Source organism: Tamandua tetradactyla, chromosome X (genome assembly GCF_023851605.1).
Source record: "Tamandua tetradactyla isolate mTamTet1 chromosome X, mTamTet1.pri, whole genome shotgun sequence".
In the NCBI taxonomy this organism is placed as follows: Eukaryota; Metazoa; Chordata; class Mammalia; order Pilosa; family Myrmecophagidae; genus Tamandua; species Tamandua tetradactyla.
The window spans coordinates 166,613,534-166,628,762 of NC_135353.1; the positions used below are offsets into that span (position 1 = coordinate 166,613,534).

At 40.9% G+C, this 15,229-nt stretch overlaps 2 long non-coding RNA genes across 2 annotated transcripts in view; one reads left to right on the top strand and one right to left on the bottom strand.

Moving 5' to 3' along the window:
- LOC143670117 (uncharacterized) overlaps positions 1–11,202 on the bottom strand; it is a 28,055-nt gene extending 16,853 nt beyond the window's left edge. Inside the window, exons 1-2 of the long non-coding RNA XR_013169279.1 lie at positions 11,119–11,202; positions 10,070–10,285 (exon numbers count right to left, since the gene is read on the bottom strand). This is a non-coding gene — a long non-coding RNA (uncharacterized LOC143670117). The remainder of the gene's footprint in view (positions 1–10,069; positions 10,286–11,118) is intronic.
- LOC143670297 (uncharacterized) overlaps positions 1–15,229 on the top strand; it is a 117,733-nt gene that overhangs the window by 76,884 nt on the left and 25,620 nt on the right. The window lies entirely within an intron of this gene.

A 15,229-nucleotide genomic window follows, 5' to 3' on the forward strand; every position in this document is an offset into this window, starting at 1 on the left:
AGACAAGTGTGCTGACTTCCAAGAAGAGTGCCCTGTTGATTACTCTTTTAGTGCTGTGTGGTGGCCTAGCTGGAAGAAGCGGGGCCCCTGTTGATCATCAGGAACACATTGGCCAGCTGGCCCAAGGAGGTGGAGACCTCATCTTTCCACATTTTTCTAATATGTTCTTCTTGAAGCTGGGGGTTATGACAATAGCTGGTCTCCCCACCCACTGGGTTATCTGTCTTCTGACACAACGGGTGACAGCTAGATTAGGTGACTGCTCAGTCTTTTTCATAGTGACAGCCTCATATTTTTATTTGTATTTTTCTAGTCTCCCAAGGGGGCAGTGAAACCGAGCCATCTAATCACCACATGTTTCTTCTTCTTTAACTTTTAAAGAAAAACTGTGGTAAGACATGCACCAATTTTGTCACTTTAACCTTTTTTTAAAATAATTTTTTTTTAAATTAATAAAAATTAAAAAAAAATAACAAACATGGGGGACTTCCGGAGAAGATGGCGGCTTAGTAAGACGCGCGGGTCTTAGTTCCTCCTCCAGAAAAGCAACTAAAGAAACAGAAACAATACGAAACAGCTCCCGGAGCCACGACAGAGACCAAAAAGACAGCGTACCCCATTCTGGAACAGCTGAACGGACAGAGAGAATCTGCTGTGGTGAGATACCCGAGGGGCGCGCATTTTCCCAGCCGGGATGGCTGGTGACTGGGGTCCCCTCCACGCACGTGGCTCCCTGGTCTGACTGGGAACGTTGGATAGTGGGGCCCTCCCGCCGCGTGGCGTCTCGGGCCAGCTGGGCAATTTGGACCGGCACTCCCCCAAGCTGCGGTGGCCGGCGACCTCCCCCTCCACGCGCGGTTTCCCTGGCCGACTACGAGATTCGGATTGGCAAGTTAAAGGAGCTACAGCATCTTTTACTGGTGGGACCCGCAGACAGACGAGAGCCACGAGCGCCACGTACTGGGCAGGAAAAGAAAAACAGAGCCCAGAGATTTCACAGAAAAACCTTTCAACCAGCCGGGTCCCACACCCAGGGAAATCTGATCAAATGCCCAGACACCAGCAGAAAATAATGGATGACGCTCAGAAAATTGAAGATATGGCCCAGTCAAAGGAACAAACCAATAGTTCAAATGAGATACAGGAGCTGAGACAACTAATGCTGAATATACGAACAGAAATGGAAAAACTCTTCAAAAACCAAATCAATAAATTGAGGGAGGACATGAAGAAGACATGGGCTGAACAAAAAGAAGGAATAGAAAATCTGAAAAAACAAATCACAGAACTTATGGGAGTGAAGGACAAAGAAGAAAAGATGGAAAAAACAATGGATACCTACAATGGTAGATCTAAAGAGACAGAAGCTACAATTAGTGAACTGGAGGATGGAACATCTGAATTTCAAAAAGAAACAGAAACTATAGTGAAAAGAATGGAAAAACTTGAGCAGGGGATCAGGGAACTGAAGGACAATATGAAGCGCACAAATATACGTGTTGTGGGTATCCCAGAAGGAGAAGAGAAGGGAAAAGGAGGAGAAAAACTAATGGAAGAAATTATCACTGAAAATTTCCCAACTTTTATGAAAGACCTAAAATTACAGATCCAAGAAGTGCAGCGCACTCCAAAGAGAATAGACCCAAATAGGCGTTCTCCAAGACACTTACTAGTTAGAATGTCAGAGGTCAAAGAGAAGGAGAGGATCTTGAAAGCAGCAAGAGAAAAACAATCTGTCACATACAAGGGAAACCCGATAAGACTATGTGTAGATTTCTCAGCAGAAACCATGGAAGCTAGAAGACAGTGGGATGATATATTTAAATTACTACAAGAGAAAAACTGCCAACCAAGACTTCTATATCCAGCAAAATTGTCTTTCAAAAATGAAGGAGAAATTAAAACATTTATAGACAAAAAGTCACTGAGAGAATTTGTGACCAAGAGACCAGCTCTGCAAGAAATACTAAAGGGAGCACGAGAGTCAGATACGAAAAGACAGAAGAGAGAGGTATGGAGTAAAGTGTAGAAAGAAGGAAAATCAGATATGATATATATAATACAAAAGCCAAAATGGTAGAGGAAAATATTATCCAAACAGTAATAACACTAAAAGTTAATGGACTGAATTTCCCAATCAAAAGATATGGAATGGCAGAATGGATTACGACCCAGCAATACCACTGCTAGGTATCTACTCAAAGGACTTAAGGGCAAAGACACAGACGGACATTTGCACGCCAGTGTTTATAGCAGCATTATCTACAATTGCAAAGAGATGGAAACAGCCAAAATGTCCATCAACAGACGAGTGGCTAAACAAACTTTGGCGTATACCTACGATGGAATATTATGCAGCTTTAAGACAGACTAAACTTATGAAGCATGTAATAACATGGATGGACCTAGAGAACATTATGCTGAGTGAGTCTAGCCAAAAACTAAAGGACAAATACTGTATGGTCCGACTGATGTGAACCGACATTCGAGAATCAGCTTGGAATATATCATTGGTAACAGAGACCAGCAGGAGTTAGAAACAGGGTAAGATAATGGGTAATTGGAGCTGAAGGGATACAGACTGTGCAACAGGACTAGATACAAAAACTCAGAAATGGACAGCACAATAATCCCTAAGTGTAATGTAACTATGTTGGAACACTGAATGAAGCTGCACCTGAAATATGGTTTTTTGTTTGTTTGTTTGTTTGTTTGTATCTTTTGTTTTTGTTTTTTTTCTTTTTCCTTTATATATATATATATTTATTAGTATTATTATTTTAATTCTCTTCTCTATATTAACATTCTATATCTTTTTCTGCTGTTTTGCTAGTTCTTTTCCTAAATCGATGCAAATGTACTAAGAAATGATGATCATACATCTATGTGATGATACTAAAAATTACTGAGTGCATGTGTAGAATGGAGTGATTTCTAAATGTTGTGTTAATTTCTTTTCTTTTTTGATTAATAAAAAAATTTAAAAAAATAACAAACACGTTCTGAACATATGATCATTCCGTTCTACATATATAATCAGTAATTCACAATATCATCACATAGTTGCATATTCATCATCATGATCATTTCTTAGAACATTTGCATCAATTCAGAAAAAGAAATAGACAACAGAAAAAATTCATACATACCATACCCCTTACCCCTTCCTTTCATTGATCACTAGCATTTCAATCTAAATTTATTTTAACATTTGTTCCCCCTATTATTTATTTTTATACCGTATGTTTTACTCATCTGTTGACAAGGTAGATAAAAAGGAGCATCAGACACAAGGTTTTCACAATCACACAGTTACAGTGTGAAAGCTATATCATTATGTAGTCATCTTCAAGAAACATGGTTACTGGAACATTACTTTAACCATTTTTAAGTATGCAATGCAGTGGCATTAATTACTTGTACAATGTTGGCTGCCATTACTACCTTCCATTACTAAGATATTTTATACCCTCAAACAGAAACTTTACTCATTAAGCAATAACTCCCCATTTCCTCTTCCCCCCAGCCTCTGATAGTCTCTAATCTCCTTTCTTTTTCTATGAATTAACTTATTTTAGATATTTCATATAAGTAGAGTCACACAATATATGTCCTTTTGTGTCAGGCTTCTTTCCCTTATCGTCATGTTTTCAAGGTTCCTCCATGTTGTAGCATGGATCACGAATTCATTCCTTTTTTAATGGCTGAATTATATTCCATTCATTCATTAATGAGCACTTAGGTTACTTCCACTTTTTTGCCTGTTGTAAATAATGCTGCTGTGAACATTGGCATACAATTTTCTGAATCCCTGCTTTCCGTTCTTTGGTGCTCTTTTGCTTGGAAACTTTGTTCCCCAGCTGGCCTTTCAGTTGGCTGTAATCACATGACTGGGTTCCAGTGACTGCAGTGTGGGGAAGTCCTGTGTGCCCTGGGCCTGCACACTCCTCTGTGATCCTGCCCATCCTGGTCAGACCCACACAAGCGTGTCAGCCCCGGACGCCAGGTGCTGAAGGTGGCTGAGCCGCAGGTCAGAGGACGTCCAAGTCTCCAAATCACTGCTTGGAGATGAATTGCCTGTAGAACCTTTCATAGATGGGAAATAAACGGCTATTATGTTAAATCACTAAGGCTAGGATTAATCCCCTTAAAGAAGAAAGTTCTTAAACAAGTATAGAAACTACCCTGAATATATTTGGGGATGGTACAGTTACTATCACTAAATCTTCCACCATCCGACAGCGTTCTGTGGAGGACGCTGGGTCAGAGAGAGTGTTCTGTGGGTGCTGACAGAACCCTGGGATCTCCAGCAGCTGCCCCTGTTACTTGTTCCTGAGTGTGGTTTCTTGAAGGAAAGGGCCCCAGCACACAGCTGTCATTCATCTGAGCCTTCTGGGTCTATGGAAATGTAGCTTTAAGAGTTCTTTCATCACCGGTCTCCTGTGTTTAGAAATGTAAAAAATTTCATTGATCTTTATCACAGACAGAATAATGTGCCCCCCCCCCCCCACTGCGCCACCAAGATGTCCATGTCCTAGTCCCTGGAACCTGTGAATCTGTCACCTTCCTTGGCAAAAGGGCTTTTGCAGATATGATGAAGCTGAGGCTCTTGAGATATGCAGATTCTCCTGCACTACCTGAATGGCCCGGTGTCGTCACATGGGTCCTTAGACGCAGGAGACAGGAGGGTCAGAGTCAGGAAGGAGATGTGATGACAGAAGCAGAGGTCAGAGAGCAAGATTTGAAGATGCTTCACTGCTGACTTTGAAGATGGAGGAAGGGACCACAAGTCATAAATACAAGGGGCCTCTGGGAGCTGGGCAAGGCCAAGAAACAAATGCTCCCCTAGAGCTTCCAGAAGGAATGAACCCCTGCTGCCACTTTGATGTTAGGACTTCAGGTCTCCAGAACTGTAAAGTAATAAATTTATGTTGTTTTAAGCCATTAAATATAATATATGAAAGTGGCAATAGGAGGCAATAGGAAAGAATATTCTCTTGGACCTAACAATGTAATTTTTAAAGAATTTGAAACTAGATACATTCTCTTCCTAGCCTCTACCTACACCTACTAAGACAGGGGAAAGAAACAGAAAATAAGGCTTTGTATTCTAGGATGAGCCCTGTGGAGGCTGTCAACATTGTAGTTTAGGATGAACAAAGAAATCATAGGCCAAGTTACACTGTTAACATACAGCTCCAAAATTCCTTCATGAATGGGTCTGTAGTATGTTTATGAGGAATGATTCTGAAAACGTACTGCATTTGATGGAAAAGTCCATCTTCTTCTAATTCAGATGAAGGATAAGTGGGTTCCTTGTGGGTTTGGTTTTAGCTGTTTCTAATGAGGTGACTAGAAATTGACACCCGGACAAGTTCCTCAATCTTAGGAAGTTGCTGCCTTAGCCCAGTCACCATCCTACTTTGGTCATACATGCTGGCCTTCCTAAAATATTTGGGTGTCTTCCAGTTTGGAAAAACAGTTAATGGTCTTTTTATTTTGGATCATGTGGATCTTTCCTTCTAAACCTGCATTAAGCAGAAGTCCTTCGTGTTGGAAAAATTTCATGTTTGTTTTAGGGACCCCCTTGCTCTGGTGTTTCCTAACCTTTCTCAACTGGACAATGTCCTGCCAGACACTACCATCCCATCTGAGGAAGATCAGTTACTTTCCAGCAACTGAGAAATCACCTGCGATAATATAATCACTCTTTGGGGCTTTTCTCCACACCCATTGTATTTTTATTGGATTCCGTACATCACTATAGAAATGCAAGAGTAAAATCTTCCAAGTTTGCTCCTAATACTAGACTGCGCAGATGAGCACAGAGTCATGTGCCCACAGCATCAACATCTGTTGCCCAACAGGGTCGGTTCTAAAGAGAAAAACCATGTTGTATGAAACTCACTGTCTGTCACATAGAACAAACTTCCCTAGAGATTTTTTTTCCTACTGTTGGTGATATGCATACCTGAACTCTTATAGAAATTCAATTAAATTCCCTGAATCTGGGGATATAAAACATCTCAAAGTGAGTTGTGTAAAGGTGCACTGAGGTAGATAACATCAAAGATCACCATTAAACCTTCATAGAAACCCAGCTGGTGGGCACGCCGCGCAGCTGAGTGTGAAGGCGCATCTCACCTCAGCCAAAGGACGGTATTGTTTCCTAAGAGGCTGCCGAGCTGCACAGACTCCTCCTTTGTCTTAGTTCCTAGACCCCACAATACTTGTAAGGTGCCAATGAAACTGTTTTAATTTCTTTTACAATCACGAGAAAAAGAATGGATATAATCCTGCACAGATCATATATCCATCTCTATATTGAGCTGTAAAATAGAATTAAAATGTAACAAACATATCTCTATCTGTTATGGGTATAGCACTGGGACCCACGAAGGAAAAAGTGTCTGGAGCCCCAAAGTCACCCTGCAGCCCTGGCTGCACACTCCAGGGTGGTTAAAAGCATTCCTCTCCTGAAGCTCTCTCTGCCTCTCCCACTTTCTCCAAGTCTTGTTCCCATCACTATCGCTCCCCAAGCATGGGCAAGGGCCCTTTCCTTTTCGTTTGACTTAGCCTGGTGTGCTGGTTTGAAAGGATGTATGTACCCCAGAAAAGCCATGTTTTAATCCTAATCCCATTTTGTAAAGGCAGCCATTTCTTCTAATCCCTATTCAGTACTGTATGTTTGAAACTTTAGTTAGATCGTCTCTCTGGAGATGTGACTCAATCAAGAGTGGTTGTTAGACTGGGATTAGGTGGGTCTTGATTAGTTTACTGGAATCCTATAAAAGAGGAAACATTTTGGAGAAAGGAGAAGATTCAGAGAGTACAGAGAATAATGACAGAGCTACAAGAAAACCACAGCAGAGAACACCACAGAATCATGAAGCAGAGGGTCCACCGGACAGCGACTTTTGGAGATGAAGAAGGAAAATGCCTCCTGGGGAGTTGGAGAGGAAGCTAACAGATGATGCCATGTTCGCCATGTGCCCTTCCAGCTAAGAACGAAGCCCTGACTGTGTTCACCATGTGCCTTTCCACTTGAGAGAAAAACTCTGAACTTCATCAGCCTTCTTCAATCAAGGTATCTTTCCCTGGATGCCTTAGATTGGATATTCCTGTAGACTTGCTTTATTTGGGACATTTTCATGGCCTAAAAACTGTTAACTAGCAACTTATTAAATACCCTTTTTAAAAGCTGTTCCATTTCTGGTATATTGCATTCTGGTAGCTAGCAAACTAGAACACCTGGTTATAATGTTTTTAAAGGGCTTATACTAAGAGAGTTCAGGAAATAACCCCCAAACTGGCAGAGAACAGCTAAGCGCCTGGGAATGAGTATCTTTGCAAGGAAGTCTGGTGTCGGGTATGGGTGTATCACCAGGTCCCCTCCATGCCCCTAAAGCCTCAGTACTCTAATCTTTAAAATGGGCACTTTTCTGAGTATCTACTATATATGGTTTTGTGAGCATTAAATAACCTAATGCATATCAGGACTTTACACGAAAGGACTCTGGTCTGGAATAGATAGAGAATTCTTGCAAGTCAATAATAAGACAAGCAACTCAGTTAGCAAAAGATTTGGATAGACATTTCTGCCAAGAAGATATGTGAATGCCTTTTAAACACTTGAAAAGATGCTCAGCATTATTAGTCTTTAGGGAAATGTAAATCAAAATCACGAGATACTGTTTCACACCCACTGGGATGGCTAGAATCAAAAAGATATTAAAGGATTGGCGAAGAGTGGATAAGTCGGAACCCTCATATATGGCTGCTGGTGGGAATGAAAGATGGTACAGCTGCTTTGGAAAACAGTCTGGCAGTTCCTCAAAATGTTAAGCATAGGGTTATCAAATGGCCCAGCAATTCAACCCCCAGGTATATGTCATGGTCAAGTTCATGTGTCAACTTGGCCAAGTGGTGGCTGGGCAAGTGCTGGCTTGTCTGTTGCGATGAGGACATTTCTTAGAATTAAATCATAATCATGTCAGCTGCATCCACAGCTGATTGCATTTGTAATCAGCCAAAGGCGTATGTCTTCTGCAATGAGTGATGCTTAATCTAATCACTGAAAGCCTTATAAGGAGAATTCAGAAGAGACAGGCTCTTCCTGTTTCAGCTGGTGAACCTCTCCTGTGGAGTTCGTCCAGACCCTCCATCGGAATTGTCAGCTTCACAACCTACTCTGTGGATTTTGGACTCTGTGTTCCTATGGTCAGGTGTGACACTTTTATAAATCTTATATTTGTGAGTGTTCCCTGTTGATTCTGTTTCTCTAGAGAATCCCTAACTAATACAGTATATAACCAGAAGAAATGAAAACATAGGTCCACCCAAAAACTGTACATGAATACTCATAGAAGTATTATTCATAATAGCCCCAGAGTGGAAACAACTCAATGTCCATCGACTGATGAATGGATAAATAAAATATGGTATATACATCGTGGTAGTTTGAAGCCTTATGGATCCCAGAAAAGTATATTCTTAAGTTAATCCGTTCTTGTGGGTATAGATCCATTGTAGCTGGGGCATTTTGATTAGGTTATTTCAATTGAGATGTGACCCACCCGATCAATATGGGTCTTAATTGGAGTCCTTTAGAAGAGGATAAAAAAGACAAAACTAAGGGATGCTCACAGAAATAAGCCCCAGAGAAGCTTATTCTTCAGGGCCACTGAAGCCAGAAGCTGGAAGCAATGAAACCTGGGAGAGAGAAGGGGAGACCAGCAGACGTTGCCATGTGCCTTCCCATGTGACAGATATGTCCCAGATTGCCAGCAGACTTTCTTTGGGGAGAAGGTGTTGTCCTGTTGATGCCTTAATTTGGACATTTTCACTACCTTAGAACTGTAGACTTGTAACCTAATAAATCTCAATTGTAAAAGCCAACCCATTTCTGGTATATTGCATTTCATCAGCCTTAGCCAAACTAAACATATGTGCAGTGTAATATTAGCAATAAAAAGAAAGTGCCTACAAAAGCCACAACATGGATGATCTTCAAAAACATCATGTTTAAGTGAAAGGCCAGACATAAGAAACCTTATATTATTTGATTTCATCTACATGAAATGTCTAGAGAGACAGAAGGTAGAGTAGGGGTTGCCTGGGATCGGAGTTAGGAATGGCAATTGAGTTCAGATTTGACATCCTTTATGTATAAAGGGTGGTAGAAGGTTCTAAAACTAGATTATGGTGATGTTTACATAAGTAAATTTATTAAAAATCACTGAATTGAAAGTTTGGAATGGGTGATCTTATGGTAGGTAAATTATACCTCAATAAAGTTGTTAATGAAAAAACAACTTGGGGCCATGTCTCAAACATGTAAATATTTACTGCTAGTTATTGTGCGTCCTCAGTAGTCAAGGGATGGGGATATGGCACTGTGGTTAAAGTCATGCCCTCTGGGTTCAAATCTTAGCTCTGTTCATTACTAGGTGCATGTCCTGGGTATGTTATTAACCTTCCTAAGCTTTAGTTTTTGCAGCTATAAAATAGTAGTAGTCATCACTGAGAGTTTTGCTGGAACAATTAAATATGGTGATGTGTACAAAGCAAGATGGCCTTCATAAAGGGGAACTGTGGTGGTTAAAGTGAAGCAAGATGCCCTCTGCAGGTATATAGACCATATCGCATCCTCCCACGAGAGTCCTTGAGATTGCCGACCAGGGATCCTGGTTTTCCTCTCCACCACCTCCATTGCCCCACTCTGGGAAGGACTGAGTGTTGCTTTCCCCCCCACCATGATGGAAAAGTATCTTGGTAATATATCAAGGCATTTCTAGGATTAGTTCTTGTTCTCTGCAACTCTGGAGGTTAGGAGACTCAAATGTATTCATTGGGGTCCAGCCAGGAAGTCAGTTTCCTGGCCATGTAATTCTACGGAGAGGATTTATGGGAGGGAATTAGTCACAAAAGGTGCAAGGGCAACCACCGGAAGATGAAGCAACCTGGGATTAGTTACCGCAAGAACAGCCCTGCTTGGGGCTGGCGGGGCAGATAGAGCAGTACTGTTTCTAGCCCATCACGTTGTGGGCCCATGGTTGGAGGTTACTACCTAGGAGCCAGTGGGAGGCAGCTGGAGGTGTAGTTGCCACTGCCTGGAAGGAACTAGAACCTCCAAGGAATCAGAGCAGTTGCCAGAAATACCTCTCTCTAGGTCATAAAGGAGGAGAATTCTTTGGAAAAAACCTTCTTCCTGCTACCAGTCTCTCATTGGCCAGATCCAGTGGGCAGTCTATGAAACGTAGACGTGAGGGAGGGTGGCATATACCTGAGAGAAAATAGACAAAGGAAAATTCAGTAGAAGGCTAGACATATGGTTCAGAGGAAGCTGTGCACCTCTTCTGTTTCCACTGGGATGGCTTCATTTGAGGGTCCCCTGGTCTCTCAGCAACAGAAGCTGCAAGTCCCAGGCAGAGCTGCTCTGCATTCTGGGAAAATTGACAACATCCTGACCATACTTAAGGGGTCTTACATTTGTTTATAATCCTATGTGTAAATTTTACTGATGTTCAATCTTTTGGTCTCAGGAAGCCCTTTGATGATTTAAAATTGAGAACCCCAAAGAGTTTTTGTTTATGTGTGTTATAGGTACTGAAATTAGAAATTGGAACTGACAAGATATGAAAATATTAATTCCTTAAAAAATGAACTGGTAAAGAGAAAAATAACTATACCCCCCAAAAAGCTTAGTGAGTGTAGTGGCATTGGTTTACATTTTTATAATCTCTTTAATGTCTGGAGTAATAGAAGACAGCTGGTTTCTTAAATCTGCTATTGCATTCAGTCTGTTATCTACCATACATCATGTAGACTCTGGAAAATTCTGCTCTTCCCTTTAGAGAGAATAAGAGTTTAAAAAGGCAAATAATGCCTTAAAATTATGAAAATAGATTTGATTTTACAGAATACTTCCTCCTCTCTCTGCACAGAATTTTGGGAGCTCCCCAAGGTCCCCAGACTGTGAAAACGACTGATATGTGTGTGTACACACACACCCACACTTTAATTCATTATACCCAACCCTGCCATTTTTCGGAAAGGACTTAAAGATAGCAAGGAGCCTAGAAAGTGGTGTCCACTGGTGTTTGCCAGCACACTTACCCTCCATGCCATCAGCAAAGTTTGTGTTGGCCACATTCACCTGGTTTTTTGTTCAAACCTGATCATAACCGCAGCTCTTTCTCCTTTCCCCATTCATGACCTCAGGGACCCACTGTATTTCCCCACAATGTGACTCTTAGAACTCAAAGAAAAAGTCTGGGCAGGCGGCACTCAAGTCCGCCAAAAGACCGTGAATGGATGGATGGATGGATGAACAGACAGGTTAGATTGATACAGCAAATATAATACCATGTTAAAAGTTGGTGGATCTGGTTATTTGGGTGGGGTCTATGTTAGAGTTCTCCATATGGGTTTTGTATTATTTTTGCAACTATTCTATAAGTTCGAAGTTATTTCAAAATCAAAAGTTAAAAAAAAAAAGATCCTGAATGCCAGCCCCTATGCTTCCCCGCCATCTCACCCTCAGGAAATGATCTCCATCCAACATAGCCTCCTTCCTGCCGACAAAGAGAGGGCCTCGGGATTCTTTGCACAAAGGGCTCCAGAGGCAGCAGATTAAATGGGGGCCACCTGGCAGTTGCTGTTTCATTTGGGCAGGACACCCAAGCCCCCTGGGAATGAATTGTCACCAGCGTGCCTGCACTCTGTCGGTAACTGGCAAAATGGGACCTGGCCCCTCTTCCAGTAACGGAGTCAGCGCCCTCCAAATGAAACATGGCAGAGAATGCATCACAGGCCCAGACCTAATTATGGTACCTACCTCTCCGTCTTTAGCTTCTGCTTCTGGCAGCTTCCACCGACCAACTGCAAAGAGTCAATCTTTTTCCATCCCTTTTTCCATCCATCCCTGTGGGGTCATGACCAGAAGGGTCTCCGGTGCAGTTTTTTAAAAAAGTTTTTATTCTGTTACCACATATGTTTAACTTGTTAAGGAACTGCCAACACGGTTTTCCTAAGCAGCTCTACCGTTTTACATTCCCACCATCCTGTGTAGTTTTGTTTTAAATGCAGTTCTATTGAGATATGTTATATATTTGCATACCATATAACATCCAAATTGTACAATCAGTTGTTCATGGCATCATCATAAGCTGTGCATTTCTCATCACAATCTATTTCCAAACATTTTCATTACTCTAGAAAAATAATAAAAGTAAGAAAGAATACCTCAAACATCCCGTTTTTATGGACCCCTTCCTATTATTTATTTCTTTTTTCTTTTTTCCTTACTCACATCAGTAGATAAAGAGAGTGTCAGTCACAAGGTTTTCACAGTCACAAGGTCACACTGAAAAGCTTTATAGTCATCTTCAAGAATCAAGGCTATTTCATTACAGATCAGCAATTTCTCATATTTCCCTCTGGCTACTCTAAAATCCCCTAGACTGAAAAGGGTTATCTATATAATGCATAAGAGTAACTTCCAGAATGACCTCTCAACTCTGTTTGAAATCTCTCAGCCACTGAGACTTTATTTTGTCTCATTTCTCTCTTCCCTTTTTTCGTCAAGAAGGTTTTCTCAATCCCATGATGCTGGATCCTGACTCATTCTGGGAGTTCTGTCCCACATTGCCAGGGAAATTTATACCCCTGGGAGTTATGTCCCACATAGAAGGGGAGGGCATTGAGTTCACCTGCTGAGTTGGCTTTCAGAGACAGGCCACATCTGAGCAACAAAAGAGGTTCACTGAGGGTGACACTTAAGCATAATTATTAGCGGGTTTAGCTTCTCCTTTGCAGGAATAAGTTTCATAGGGATGAGCCCCAAGATCGAGGACTCAGCCTATTGTATTGGTTGTCCCCACTGTTTTCAAGAATATCAGGAATTCCCCAGATGAAAAGTTAAATATTTCTTCCTTTCTCCCTAATCCATCAAGGATTATGGAGTATTTGCAAATACCTTTTGTTCCCTGCCCAGATTACTCTGGGAGATATCAGGGCATCACATGAACCTGTACAGACCAATAAGATCTCGTGCCCTATTGAAGATTCCATGTAATTATGGTGTTCAAATAAATTGACCATACAAGTTAAATTGGAGAATGTGCTACCCAAAATATAAATTTTGCACCAAATAAAGATCTGTCCCTTTGGTCTCACACAGAACCTGAAAGTTTTAAAATATGGACCATACCATCCTTTCCCCTGCATTCTGATTTACTTTAGTCCTATGCAGAGCTGCTTCATTTATATCTCTAGTCTAAGTCTGACCACTTTTTCGCTTTATTAACAGTTATTATATAGGATACTGCTGACTTTCATAGTTTCAGTGCTCTAAATCAGATTCTCCGGTGTCACATAAATACCTGAAGTTTCAGGGAATGATCAGATTATACACAAATAGCTCACTATCTCAGAATTTAGAAATAACAGTTACAACTCCCAAATATATGTGACTGCTGTAAGAGTTTACAATGAAGGAACCTTTTTAATAGGCCCCAAGCTAATAACCCCTACTCTCCACTTCAATTCACCAAGCTTGTATATTATAGTTTGTATGAGTGAGGCATGATATTTGTCTTTTTGTTTATGACATTTCATTCAACATACTGTCCTTAAGGTTCATTCATCTGCTTGCATGCCTTACAACTTCATTCCTTCTTGTGGCCACTCAGTAGTCCTTTATATGTAAAATCACAGTTCCCCCTTCCATTCCTCAGTTGTTGTACCCTTAGGCCACCTCCATCTATTGAGTCTCACGAACACTGCCACCAGAAACATCAGTGTGCAAATGTCCACTAGTTTTCCACTCTTAGTTCCTCAGGTATATACATAGTAATGGCGTTGTAGGATCATATGACAACCCACCCCTAGCCTCCTTTGGAACCACCACACTGCCCTCCAAGGGGCTGCACCTCACAGCTTCCCTGCCAAAAATGAATAGGTACATCTCTTTCTCCATATTTTCTCTAGCACTTGTTTTACTCTGTTCATTTTTAAACAGTTTTATTCATACATCATACAGTCCAACCCAAGTAGACATGCCTTCACCATCATAATGTATTTGAAGACATTTCCTTTTCTTCTGCAAAGAATCCATACCCCTCTCCCATGTCTCCCACTTATTGACGTTTAGTTTTGACATAATGTCTTTGTTATATTTAGTGGAAGCGTATTACAACATACTGTTGACTATGGACCCTAGCTTTCATTGATTATACTTTTTCCTATACCATCCCATTTTCAATGCCCTGCAGTGTTGACATTCACTTTTTCTCCTCTATGCAAAAATATTTTTATATTTGTACCTTAAGTTACCATCATTGTTCAGTCTAGGAATTCTTAAGTTATGCCATCTCAGTCTTTTCCTCTGTCTTTCCTTCTGGTGTCATATGTGTCTCCAGCCCTCCTCCCTCAGCCATACTCACACTCAGCTTCATTCAGCGTACTTACAATATTGTGCTACCATCAGATAGTATTGTGCTATCCATTTATGAATCTTTGCAGTCGTCCTGTTGAACATTCTTTACTCCTTTGGCATCAAATGCCCAATCTCTACCCTCTTTTTATCTCCTGATAACCTGCGTTCTTAACTTTAACTCTGAAAGTTCAATCATTAATGTTAGCTCTGTTATTGAGACCATAGAGTATTAGTTCTCTTGTTTCTGGCTAATTTCACCCAGCATAATGTCCTCAAGGTTCACCCATGTTGTTACATGCTTCATGACTTTATTCTGTCTTATAGTTACGTAATATTCTTTTGTATGTATATACCGCAGTTTGTTTAGCCACTCGTTCATTGATGGACATTTGGGCTGCCTCCATCTCTTGACAATCATGAAAAATGCAGCTATAAATATCAGTGTGCAAATATCTGTTTGTGTCCTTGTCTTAATTTCCTCCAGATATATACCGAGTAATGGGATTGCTGGATCATATGGCATTTCTATACTTAGCTTCCCAAGGAACTGCCAAACTACCTTCTAGAGCAGTTGCACCATTCTTTTTTCCCACCAATAGCGAATAAGTGTACCTCTGTCTCCACATCCTCTCTGGCTCTTGTACTTTTCGTTTTTTTAAATAATAGCCATTCTAGTAGATGTGAGACAATATCTCATTGTGGTTTTGATTTGCATTTTCTTTTTTTTTTTTTTATTAACACAACATTTAGAAATCATACCATTCTACATATGCACTCAGTAATTCTTAA